The 14,236-nt window shown below is 36.7% G+C and overlaps 1 protein-coding gene across 1 annotated transcript in view; it reads right to left on the bottom strand.

Annotated features, from left to right (window-relative positions):
• Positions 1-1,810: 1,810 nt before the first annotated feature.
• The window catches only part of LOC112611428 (serpin B8), a 51,868-nt gene continuing 39,442 nt past the window's right edge, over positions 1,811-14,236 (bottom strand). The window contains exon 8 of the mRNA XM_025365205.1: positions 1,811-2,679. The gene's annotated coding sequence lies outside the window, so the exon portion shown is untranslated. The remainder of the gene's footprint in view (positions 2,680-14,236) is intronic.

Genomic DNA, 14,236 nt, shown 5'->3' with positions numbered 1-14,236 from the left:
TGCTTTCTTTAAAAATGCTCAACTAATATGAAATAATAATGCTATTTGTGATCACAGCTTTGTGGAATACAAGTAACAACATACTGCAATATATTAAACCTATAAAATTGTCAGTCTATATGGTCCAACACGTAGATGAAATAGGCCACATTTTATTTGGAATCAAAATTGAAATGAAGATTATCTTCAAGTTAAGTTAAACTTTCCCCTTCAAATCTGATTTCTTTTTCCTGAATGACTTTCATACTTATTTCTCTGTGCCATTAACTATGCATGTTGTACAAACTCAAGTCTCACCTTTCTTATTGGCAAAATCACTACTTTTATTATATCTAATATCTAAAGGTTCAAACATTAATAAATCCAGATACGATGATTTTCAATTAATTTACAACAAAGGGAAAAAGGAAAAATATAGTTGAGGTGGCTGTAAATCTGAGTAATAAAACGTCAAGAGAGAGAACCATCTTGTTAGGGAATTATTACTGGGCTTAAAAGGAAGGTTCCAGACTAGATGCTTGGGAGGCATGTATCCCGTCAAGTCCAGAACTGGACTAGATACACACTATGTTTAGTTAGTTATAACTTTTAAAAGGTCAACAAGGTAAAAATCTCCTTAATGGCCAACTTCCTGTACTTTCTAATACTTCTGCTGCCATGATGATTCACCTATATTGAGATTTGTTTATCTTTCTTTAATATATAGAGCCAATCAGTGTGGTTGGCCTGTCAATTGACTAATGAGTATATTGGAAAGATTGAGATGGGTCAACTAAAATATATGCCTTGGTCAGCTGCTTTGATTTTTGGTGTCTAGAGATACATCTTTCTGAAAGTTCCTTTTGTCCTGCCTTTTTATTCTCAAATCCTGGTATAACGAGGGGGAAAGAGAGGATCTTTAGTGGTATCACACATTTGGTTGATTATGAGGACACTATACGGCATGTAAAAGAAGAAATCAGGAGAATGAAAGTTGTGTATATAGTATGTAGTGTCAGTGTTGCATTGTCTATTACTTCAGTATTTAGGCATTTGTATTTAAGATCCAAAGCATAAATATTGTGAGTCACAATCAATTTTGCTTTAAATCATTTGGGCAGGTCCAGGGCCCAGGCACACTGGCAGCTAAGGCACCTGTTAAGGGAGATGATAAATTGAGTCCTTGAGTCCTTAAGTCCTTGGCAGAGGAACTGACTGAGAGATAAGCGATAAGAAAATTAGTTTGCAATAGAATCTCTAATGATTAGTGGGGATGGAAATCAGAAGGTCTTCTTGCAGTCTGATTACATTGTTTTTTATTATCTTGGCAACTTATTTGGAACATCAGCATATTTTGCAACTTTCTCCCCTCAGTCCCTTCAGTAACATATTTTGGTTGAGTGAACAGTAAATAACAAGGAGAACTAGGGACAATTAACTATTATTGTAGCCCTATGACTAATGAAAATCCGTACATTGCACTTTGGGGAAGAATGTACTTATTAACATGCCTGTGGGGGGTAGGTTAATGTTGCTATTTTAACTTTGCTTGGAAGAAACTAGAGTAACTTACCCAAGGTTATCCAGCTGTCAGAATTACAAAAGCAGAGTTCTTCCCAGCAAAGGCCCCAAGCCACCTTGTGAAGCAAGTCAAGAGTACCTGCAGCATCCTCTGGCCACGCCCCAGATTCTAAACACAGAATCCATCTCGGCACAGTGAAGCTCCTTAGTTGGCTAACTGTTGTACGCAGTTACTAGGAAAGCTGAATACTCCCAAAGCTTTTCGTGTTTTCTTTTTTTTCAATTTTGAACCCAATGAAACTTTCAGGGCTGGAAGGAGATAGTTTTAATGGTGAGGTGACAATTGGTGAGGTTGATATAGGAGTTCATGGGCCATCAAATCACACTGTCACTTATCTTTATTAATTCAACCAAAATGTATTGACCATTTACTGGGTAGGTCAGTGTTGCTGTGGCATAAATCTTAACAGCGTAGTGTAGTATTAAACATGGGGTAGATACTAAAGGTTTTTCTTACATAATGTGAAAGAGAGTGGTTTATCCTATAGCTCATGGTTAGCTATTGGGAAGTTGTAAACAGGTGTATGGTTCAATTAGATTTCTGTGATTGGTTCTGGCAATAATCTGGAGGATGGAGTAGAGGAGAAGTGGGAGCAAGAGTTAAGAAATAACAGTCTTTTTCCAAGAGAGAAATGATGAAGACTTGAACTAGAGCACTGGCCCTAGGTACAGAGAAATGAAGACAGATTATGAGATGTAGCAGTACACACAGGACAAGCAGGCAAGGAAGACAGAAGTGACGGGATGCAGGAGGTGAGAGTAAGGGGAACTCTAAGATGACTGCCGGGTTTCTGGCTTGGAGAACTGACTGGATGATGGTGCTGTTCAGAGATACTGGAATAACAGGGGGTAAATCACATGAAGGCTGTATGGGGTGCAGCAGATGCAGGGATGGAAAATGTCTTTATTTTGAAATATGTTAAGTGTGAAATGCCTGCAGAAATCTAAAAGACAATTTCCAGTAGGCAGTTTTCTATACAGCTCCAGACCTGAGGATGAAATCTGTACCAGCATAAAGATTGTGACAGTCATGATGTAGTTGGCTCTCATGCATCTGGGCCGCCCTTGATCTTCGCCCAGCTGGTGTTTGCTCATAAGTGGAGGTTAGAATCCTTAGAACTAAAAAAAAATGAGAGACATTCATTTTCTCTGACTTTGTTTGTTTTTAATATTTTTCCTAAAGCCCTGAAGTATTCTGATGATCTTAGCAAGAACCAGGAAAATATGCACTTCAATATCAAGGTGTGTCTAATAAACGTTGGAACGCTTTCATAAAACCAGAAAAAATAGGAAGTGTAATTCATAGATGTTTTCCCTGTATTTTCTTTGTTTCTAATGGTTTCCCTGAGTATTTTTAATATTTGCCCTCTGTCTCATAAGTCATTAAAAGTTATCTGCAAAACAGTAAACAAAGGTAAAGAATTAAAATGGTCATAATGATGATTAGACTTTATACATGTAAATCACTTAACACAATGTCTTTAGCTCATAATTATTCAATACCTATTTTTTCTACCCACTTTAATAGATCTACCTGTTTACAAAATCTTCTGCAGAATGAAACTACATGAGTAATATTAATCAAATTACTAGTTGTAAGAAATCAATTCTAAGCATTCCAATTCACTTTGCATTGATTTGCTCTTGATAACACTTTTAAGGGTTTCCTTATGGTTCTTTTGTTTCCATTCAAAGCACCAAGAGACTTGCATGCAATAACTGAGCCTTTTTATTTTTAATTACCGAAGACGTATTTGTTCAGGAATGTGTCTTCTGAAATAAACCTAAAGTTGATCACTGTTACATTGTGGAAAAATAAAATTAAAAACTAAGAATGTTAGCTGAATTCTGATAGATCCATTCCAGGTTAGCCTGAAAGTATTTCTTTAAAATAAAAAAGTTGTCATTTGTCTAGACTATGTGAGAAGGAAAGCGTCACTCATTCAATTCATACAGACTGATAGCGACACCAAGTGGTATCATATGGGAAATGTTTTTAGTCTGTTTTTGAACTTCTGAAAGAAATTCAAACCTGGGACAATTGTGATTGTGACCAGAATGGTATGTAATGTAGCTCTAAATAGGGTGACGTTTTAAAATTATTATTATAACTAGTATGTCTATAATAAAATTTTTATCTCCAGCCAAAACAAGAGTCAAATAAATTCCATATGGACAATCATGATCATTTTACTTATCCTCTTTGGAAAGAAGGTAGGAGGCTGGTGGTGTGCAGTGTGGTTCACACTCTGCAGAGGCTGCTGCTGTCTCTAATGATCAGGGTATCCGTAGGGAAGTTCAATCCAGTGAGTTCAAATCCTTCTTTGCTTCTTATTAGGTGTTTGATTTGGGGTCCATTATGTCAAATCTCTCAATAATAAGTTTTTTTCCCATATATAAAATGAGGAGGAGGGGATCTTAACACATTGGGGCTTTGTGAAGATTCAGCTAGTTCATGTACAGGCACTATTAATACAGGGCCTAGCATTGTAGAACATACTGAAAAATTGTGCTTGTTTTTGTTAACTTCATCATCATCATCAAGTCAATCAGATTGACCTATGGATCTCTACCCACATAGTTTGTCTCTCTTCCTTGATGGGGTACAATAAAAGTTATACCTGATTCCTACCCTCATAGGAAAAGCTTGTTTTAGAATCAGTATTTTTGTAACTGAGTATTTTTTATATATATATTTTAAGTTCTAGGGTACATGTGCACAACGTGCAGGTTTGTTACATATGTATACATGTGCCATGTTGGTGTGCTGCACCCATTAACTCGTCATTTACATTCGGTATATCTCCTAATGCTATCCCTCCCCACTGCCCCCTCCCCACAATAGGCCCTGGTGTGTGATGTTCCCCTTCCTGTGTCCAAGTACCTGGGTATTTTTAAAGCACTTTTAAAATCACACTAGAATTCATGTAGAAAGAAATCATCCTTGGCCTAATCCTGACTCTAGCTGAAGGATTCCTGGAGGTCTATTTGTAACCAAGTCAAGAGAAGAGTGAGCAGGGGAACAGGAAGCTTCTGCTCGTGTCCTCACTTCACCGAAAAATGGAGTGTGGTATAACTGTATTTACTTTGTAAAATTATGACCCTAATATCAATTAAAAGGGACAGTCTAGTCTTCAGACTAAAGCAGTAGAGCTAATTAGGCATTGGGAAGAGGGAAAATATGTGTGGAGCTGTGAACAGACAAGTTTTTTTATTGGCTATAGGGGCACCAGAGAAGTGGAAATCAAGGATGATGCCACGATTTCTCTTTTCATATGTTGGCAGATGAAGATCTACAAATCTAGAAGGAAGTGCAAAAACAGCTCTCTGTTACTACTTCTAATAATGCAAATCTTAGGACTTAGAGCAAGGTTTACAACATTCCATGGGAAATGAGGGATTTGAAACTTCAGCAGCTCTTCAACAGTGGTCTCATGGCCCCCATTTGTCTTCCACACCCATAATTCAGGACTTCCACCAACAAGACGTATGCTCCTTATGAAATCTGAAAACATTAACTGTCGTCATGTTTAAGGATCTGTGCTTAGTGCTGAGCAAGCCATATGAACTCTCTGGGTTTTGATTCCATAAAATAAGGGAGGCACTTAGAATATTCCTAAACTGCCTCCCTATTCAAATATTGAATCTCTGTGACTTTCCCATAAATTGCTTTTTAATCACTGGCTTCCCTTAGAATAAAAAAGTTTATCTCTTCCTCCCATGTTGATTTTTCTCTCTACCTAAACGAAACAAACAAAACAAAACAAAAACCTTATGGCAATCTACCCTGCATTGAAGAATTATATCATAGGTAGGTCCTGGGTTTTATGGAATCAACCTAATTTTAAACCTGTTGTCTCCCAAAACATACTTGTGTTGTGCCCTAATTTGGGATCTGGGAAAAAATGGTCTCAGTAGAGATAGCTGGAGAGCTTTCTTTCTGTACCTGCTGAAAACCATTGTGAACGATTGGATAAGCAAAGCCTTTCCTGGATGAAGGACTTGACTGCACACTTCAGTCACCAGTGTGCTTCTCAGAAAGGGATACCAGGTCAGCTCTCCCCTCAGCCCTCAGGCCCAGATTCCCAGCCCTCTTTCTGGGAAGGAATTGTCAGGTCATGGACTCTTTCCAGGGGCAAAGGTGTCTAGAGTCTGTCTGGTATAAATAAGCTTTCTAACATACAGTAGCACTGAAGCAACCTGAGCCACTGAGCCCTGCGGCAGGCATTTCCTCCAAGCCTTGGTTCTCTAATTGAATGTCACTCTTTTTATTAGGAGGAGAAGGAGATTGCCTAGAGACATTGCTTAACACTTAAGTAGGCTTGCCTAAACCCCTTTCTCTGACATAAGCAGCAGCCCTGGAGAACTGTTGGCAAAGGCCTTCATTCTAATGAGAGAAACTTCAAAGGCTCCAAATGAGGAAAGAGGTGTCGCTGGAAAATGTTGAAATGACAAATAGCAGTATTTCCGCTGACAAAAGATGAAGATGAAACAAATGTTAGAACAGAAAACATGATTTTATTTTGCCATGCTCTCACTGGAAACTATCATCAAAGCCCTTAACTGAAATGAAAAAGGTATCGACATAACAAGCACACTAGAGTGAAGTTAGATTTTTAACAGCGAAAGTCATCTTTGAAATAAGAAAAGCTTACAAAGTAATGAAAAATCTCAATGCAGAAAGGAAAGCATATGGCCCAAAATAGTCTTGTGCTGCAGATTTGTTAGAGAACGTCAAGCTGGAAGTCTCTTAGGGATCATCTAAGCAAACCCTTTTATGTTTCAAAGGAGAATTTGAGCCCAAAGGACTTTAAGTAACTTGCTCAAGGTCATATAACTAGTTAGTGACTTGGAATTGTTAGCAACTGCCTTCCCTGCCTCCGTGGAGCCAGTTTCTGAAGTCGATCTACAAATGCACCCTTGCCCGGTTACTGAGACAGCCCTGGTCAGGGCTGAAGTTGAAGTTCAACAAATGCTGGAGCCTGGTATTTGTCCACCTCCACAACTGGGCAGCCCGATGCCCTCTGAAGTTAAGTCTGTCTGATACATGACAACAGCCACAGGGACAAAAACTTTTTGCCCATGATGCTTCTAGAATATGGTATGTTCTGGAAGAATAATGGGCAAAAAGAATGGAGGGCTGGCGAAGGCATGGTGCATCCTAAAACCTGGAGCCTACAGAATTCAACATTATAAATAGGAGAAAAAATAAAAAGGCCCAAAAGGTAAGATTTATTATTATTATTATTTTTAATGTGCTTAATAGGAGAGGGCCTGAGGATGACTCAATAGATGAGATATTCAGATCGCTAGCCTTTGAGAAACTGGCTAAAGGATTTGAATCTAGGTAGCTCAGTCTGCCTTCCAGATATACAGGTCTCACATTTTTTCAAGAATAAGTAGGAATTTTTCAAAACAGCATGGAGCCTGAAGAGATAAACAATCTCCGATCAAACAAAAAGAAGCAGCATGCAAAATACTCAGAAAAAAGATAATCTGAAAATGATGTCCCGCAGAATCCAGAGATAATGTGTGGAAACTGTTTGGAATATGCAACAGAAAACAAGATATATTATTTATGAAACAGGATTACCGCAGTGAAAGGAGTCTGGCATGAAAAGACGGAGAGAGTTGGCACGAGGAAGGATTGCTGATAGGCTGCTCAGCCCACCCTCTCTCTTCTGAGGTCTTCAGCATTCCCAGCCATTCCCAGGGCCCTTTCATCCATCTGGAATTCTCTCCCAAGTTTCACAGCCAGCTACGAGGCTACCTTTGTGAAATTTAAATGTATACAGTGCAGGAACCTCAGTTGTAACAGGTTCAAAATGGAACCCTTGGTCCCCATCTCACCCAAAGCCTTCAGCAAGAAAGGCACCTCCTTTCAGTCCTTTGCTTATCCCGAATCCTTGTATAATTTATCTGCCCTCACCATTCCCATACCTAGTCTGGTCCATTCTGTCCACATAAGAATGTATAATTCCTCCCTGAAACATGTCTCTAACAATTTCCTTTTCTACATACACTCCTCCACTACTTTCAATTAATGACACTCATCTCTTGCCAAGAACTATTAAAATGATATCCTCACTGGGCTTCTTGTTTCTATTTTTGCCTCCTTTTATTTTATTCTCCATGTAGTAGTCCAAATTACCTTTAGACACTGCAAATTTAAGTGTTTCTCTCCTGAACTCAAAACTCTTTAAGGTGCCAATAGCATGAATAATTAAATGTAAGTATTTTTCCTGGCTTAACTTAACAACGTTGATGTCCCAAATCTACCGGCCTCGTTAGTTTCTTTTGCTACCATTCCCCTTCTGGTTCGTAACTCTACTTCCACATAGACACTGTTTCTGTTCGCCTTCAATAAGCGTCATCTTTCACCATCAGGAATTTGCACATGCCCTTCCTTCTTTCCGGAACACCTTTCCCCATTAACATAGCCTTACTCAAAATTTAGATCTCAAATGGTACTTTCTCAAAGAGGGTTTCCCTCACTGCCAATCTAAATATGTCTCCCAGGTTACCTTTTCATGGCATTCTTTACTTCCTTGCTTAACACTTAGTTAGGACAGCTAATAATTATATTGTTTTGCATCTCTTTTGCTCATTATTATAACCTTCACTACCACAATAGGAAATGGCAAAAGTAGACAATCCATAAATAGCAATCTATTGGCATGTGAGAATAGATAAAGAACATAGGCTTGCCTCCTTTACCTCTAAATATCCTATTGTAATGACTGTAAGAATGGGAAAAGGAAACATACCAAAGAAAATTGGAGAGATAGGAGGTTATTCCATGGTAGCTGGAAAGTTTGAGTTGATTTCTGGAAGTAATAATGTATACGGCAGAATATTGAAGGATAAATCAGGGTGGAGGAACTTGCTCAGTGTACATAAAGAAGAATGGCAGGCACTGGGGGGAATCAGAATTCTCAGACTAGTTCATGAGCCAGCGGACACTGACTGGAGGGAGGGAAGAAAGAGGCAGGACCCAATGGATCCATGGCTCCCATCTTTCTGTTGGCAGAGTAATTGGCAACTCAGAATTACTCTCTAAAGAAAAAAAATTGTGGACTTCTTTTGTAAAGTAATTCTTAAAATCTGCCCTGAGAGAAAAGGAGATTTTAACATGGCTGATAGAGCCCAATAGTAGAACTCATCTAATTCTGAAATTCAGAGTAGTGAAGGCAGAGGAAGGGGAGTGGAAGTAGCTAGAAGGAGGCCACCCCACCGGGCTTCTTAGCCTGCGCAGAATGGAGGTCGACATATTTGTCCATAAAAAGCAGTCTGCCCCCAATTAGTCACACTTCGTGAGACATGTGTCCCATGTATTCAGCAGTAGAGATTACGTAAATCAGCTACCTACCTCAATAATCAAAATTATCATTACCAGGTATGAATGGACAATCAACATTTACAAGGAGCTGTGGAGAACATCATTAGTTTGCAGTGCAAGAACCAAGATTGACACTCAGAAGAGCTGACTCTGAAAGAAACATTTCAGACAGGAATATTAAACATTTTGATTAGCATTTTTAGCTAACTCAAGAAGTCATTACACACACACACATGCACACACACACACACGCATACATACACAGATATTAAAAAGGAATAACCAAAAGGCAAGATAGTCAGTTTGTGAAGTTTAGAACATTGTTGAAAAAAGAAACCAGAAGAGCTAAGAGAAAAAGTTCAGAAAATCTCTCAGGATTTAAGAATGGAAAACAGACAAGTTGAGCTGTAAAAGATCAATTCAGAGGGCCCAGCATGTGATGTGTATACCTTCTAGACAGTAAGATGGGAAGGAAATAAATAAATAAATAAATAAATAGTACCTTGTTTCATAAATGCTAATATGACCTCAGCTCTAAAATGTGTTATTATTTCACATATCACTAAGGAAATAAAAGCTCTGACAATTGACTTATGATCCACATTTTCTTCCACTTGAATGGTTATTTTAAAATATGTAAAGAGTTATTTTAGATATGTTTAGATGTATTTATTATATATTAGTCTTGATCATATGTAAAATTAAATATTTGTAAGATAATTTCAAAACATATTCCGTCTGACACTTTTAAATAGTTACGGGTGTTAAAGTCATAAATGCTCATTTTTCATCCCAATATTGCTTATTGTACCATCAGGAACTTTAGGACATGGGCATTATGAAACACTTTTAAATGTCACCAAACATAATACTATTAACTCAGATTCTCTTCCCAGCTGCTGAAACCATTTCTGTAAGTTTTGGCGTTTGCATTATTTCCTGTGGTATGTGATAGTTTATACAATAGCCCAGCTTCCACTTGTAAGGAGGGTGTCTGCCTTTCTTACGCCCTATAAAACATGGCCATTGCTTTGCAGGAAAATAGGAAATTTCACTCACTCATCCAAATGTATTTGCTTCCCTAATATCAACTATTGCATCACCATTCCATTTCAATAATTTTCAGCATTCACAATAAATGTTCAACTTCAAATAACAATACATTGTTTCAAACTTAATGGCAGCTCTCTCAAAAAATACAGCACCAAAAATAACTTGCAGTGACAACAATATAGGCACCAATGATGAAATACACACTTGTATGGACACTGATAATTACATCAAGATCTTAATTGCAGAAGCGTGAAGATATACAAAAATAGGTCTTAATGTGGGTCTTAAGCACAGTGGAATATTCAGCTTTTTATTAATTTTCTACTTTTTATGCTCATCTGTCCAACATTGAAAGAGGCACATTAAAGTTTGAATTTTATTTTCACTATGAATCATATCCTTTTCTATACTACATGACAGAATTTCTGCTTTTTTGTTTATTTCATTAAAGTCTATATTTTTATATTAATAGCCTGATACCTGATGTCCTTTTGTTTAAATTTGCCTGATACATCTTTGCCTATCATTTCACATTTATATTTCTTGTCACTTTATTTGAGATATGCTAACTGAAAGTCGTTTATTGCCAATCTAAAAGATTTTTGTCTTTTAATAGGGAAATTACACTTAGTTTGATTATAAAATTTACCTAACTTAGATTCATCTCCCTTAGCTGATTTTAGTTCTTGTCACATCATCTTATACCACGATTTGTTCATTCTTTTGTTAAATTTATTTTTATTGTGAAATACATCATACTCATAAAACAATGTGTGTGTGTATATATATATTATATATATAGTAAGTTGAATAAACATCTAATATCCACTACCCAGTTTAATAAACAGAAGATCATAAATGACTTTGGAGTTCCTATTGATCTGATGGATCACATTCTTTTCTTCCCCCAGATTTAATACTATCGTGTATTTTGTGTTAATAATTACTTTATTATGCCTTTGCCATATATATGCACCTTAAAAAACATAATGATCAGTTTACCTATTCCTGGATTTTATACAAAAGGAATTGACACCTGCTATTTTTGCTCTGCATGATGTTTTATGTTGGTAGCTGTCATTAATTAATTTTCCATAATGTGTGGTATTCCATCCAAAGCTGTACAACCTCCCAACAGTATTAGTAACATTGTGTTCTATATGAATAGTGCTGACTATGGGAACAGAGCACCAGAACTGAGCAAGATGATGACTCTGATTCTACTGTATGGTGCAATATCATTTGTTCCTTTGAATGATTCATTGTTTATTGTTTATATTTATTTTTCTTGCTATGAACATGATTTTGCATGTATTCTGAACATATATGCAAGAGCTTCTTTAGGGTTTCTAACTGGGAGTAGAAAATCTTAGCTTTACTAAGTTATGCGAGATCATCTTCCTAAGTGGTTTGACCAATGCCTGTTCCCACCAGCCATGTGCAAGGACTGTTATTGATCTTTGCCAAGATTTGATATCAACAGACTTTTTAAACGTGAGTCTATTCTCTAATTTCTATTTTAGTTTTTCTTATTAGTGATATTGATCATTGGCCTTTTATTATTTTCTCTTGTGAAGTAGCTGTTCAGATCTTTGTCTATTTTTCAATGTGGTTGTTTGCCTTTTTCTTACAGATTCTTTCATGGAAATACTTTATATTTAAGATAATTATCTTTTTATGGTTAAATGTGTTAAACTCTCATCTCTTAGTTTGTGTTTGTATTTTTATAATTTTTATGATATATTTTTAAAGTAATTTAAATACATGTATTTTAATGTTGATTTTTTCAAACATATGACAAAAATCCTTCACTAAGGTTATAAAATATTTTGCCATATTTTCTGGTAGAACTGTAATTTTTTTAACATTTAAGTTATTAGCCCATTTATGCCTAGTGTCCCATTATTGGAATGCTAAGCTTGTGGGCATTATTGATATCCAGCTGCTCAAGGTCATCATCAAGGTCTAATTTTTCACAAAAAAAAATTTGCAGCTTCCGGCATAAATGGGTTAATTGTCAGCAATTCTTTTGTTTTCATATTTTACATAAGGAAAATCAGTTTTCCTAGCACACTGTCATTTCCCTGCGGATCTCTAATGCCAGTTCTTTATCATCTCGCATTTCCCCATATGAAGAGAATTACACTTCTGAGCTCAGCTCTCTATTCTGTGCCATTGATCTGTTTGTCTATCCCTGTGTACACACCATGCTACATCACTAGAGTTTTATAATAAGTTTTAATGTCTGCTAAAGCGAATCTTCTCAACTTGATCTTTTTCTTTAGAAGTGTCTTGGTTATTTTGGCCCTTTGCTTATTTATATAAAATTTTAAATACATGTTTCAAATTCCACAGAAAACATTGCTAGGATTTGGACTGGAATTGCATTGCATCAATAAGACAAGTGGGGGAGAACTGACAACTTTTCAACTCAAGGCCTTTCTATGAATGACATGAAATAGCTCCATTTATTTTGGTCATCTTTAATGATATTCTATAGCATTTGACAACTTTCAACATAACAATCTTGCTTATTTTTTGTTAATTATTATTCCTAAGAATCTTATGGTTTGGGGTTAGTGCAGATTTAATGACATTCTCTAACTATTGCTATTTAGATGCATAAAAATGCAACTTGCTCTTGTAAAATAATGATAGTTACTAATAGTATGCTGTGTTCTACCGTACCAGGTCCTGAGCTAATCTCTTTATATACTGATTAAATCCTCTCGACAACTCTATGAGCTAGGTCCTGTTATCATAACCACTTCTCAGATTAGGAGACTGAAGCACTGAGAGGGTTCATTAATTCACCCCTCTACAATCTCTAGCAAGTACAAGACTGGAGCTTGAACCCCAGCATCTGACTAGTGTTTAGGCTCTAGTGTATAACCTATAGTGATTTTCATCTGCTATGCTAAAATTGTTTTTGAATTATATTTGAATAATTTATAATTTAAATAATATTTGAATAATTTGAATATATTTGAATAATAGAGAATTTAATAATTCTCTGTTATTTGTGATGCAGTCATATAATCATATAAGCTAGGAATATGGTTTTGTTTTCTTACTCAAATTATTATGCTTTTGTATACTGTTCTGGCCAAAACCTAGAGTTCACTACTTAATAAGAGTACTGGGCCAGGCATGGTGGCTCACGCCTGTAATCCTAGCACTTTGGGAGGCCAAGGCGGGCAGATCACCTGAGCTCAGGAGTTCGAGACCAGCCTGGCCAACATGGTAAAACCCTATCTCTAGTAAAAATTTTTTAAAAACTTAGCTGACATGGTGACAGGGGCCTGTTATCCCAGCTACTCAAGAGGTTGAGGCAGGAGAATCGCTTGAACCTGGGAGGTGGAAGTTGCAGTGAGCCAAGATCGCACCACTGCACTCCAGCCTGGGTGACAGAGTGAGACTCTGTGTTCAAAAAAAAAAAGTACTGGAAATCCCCTCTCTATTTTGTTTATTAAGAATTTTTCTCCTGAATACGTGTTAAAGCTTAATGAATGTTTTGTTCTACACCTTTTGAAGTGATTGAGCAATTCCTTCATTTTATTTAACCTGCCAACTTGGTTAAACATAAAAATTTATTTTTAAATGTTGCACCAACCTTACATTTCATGATACAAAATACTTTTCATATAATATTCTTATAATAATGTTCAGTTTGATTTGTCACAATAATTAAAAATTAAGTAATAAAATATTAATTAAGAACATGTCTATTATCCATCAGTTTAGATTGGCTTTTGATGTTGTGTTCTTGTACAGTTTATCTCTGGTTTTGGTATTGATACGGATAGGGTCTGTGTTCCCGCCGAAATCTCATGTCAACTTGCAATCCCCAGTGTTGGAGGTAGGGCCGTGTGGGAGGTGACTGGATCACGGGGGCCCATTTCCCTCTTGGTGCTGTTCTCATGAGAGTGAGTAACCTACCACGAGATCTGATTGTATAAAAGAGTATAGCACCTCCTCCCTTTCTTCCTGCTGCTCCAACCGTGTAAGACGTGCCTGCTTCCTCTTCACCTTTCACCATGATTTTAAGTTTCTGGAAGCCTCCCCTGTACAATCTGTAGAACCATGAGTCAATTAAGCCTCTTTTCTTTATAAATTACCAGTGTCAGGTATTTCTAGCAGCAGTGAGAGAATGGACTAATACAGGTATCAAAGTTATATTAGCTTTATAAAATCAGTTGAAGAGTATGCTTTTATTTTAAAAATAATGGCAAGATATTCTTTTTGTAAATGTAGATCATCTCTTTCTTTTCGTTTGCTGAAATT

Source organism: Theropithecus gelada, chromosome 18 (assembly GCF_003255815.1).
Source record: "Theropithecus gelada isolate Dixy chromosome 18, Tgel_1.0, whole genome shotgun sequence".
NCBI lineage: Eukaryota > Metazoa > Chordata > Mammalia > Primates > Cercopithecidae > Theropithecus > Theropithecus gelada.
This window is presented reverse-complemented; position numbering and strand designations above follow the sequence as displayed.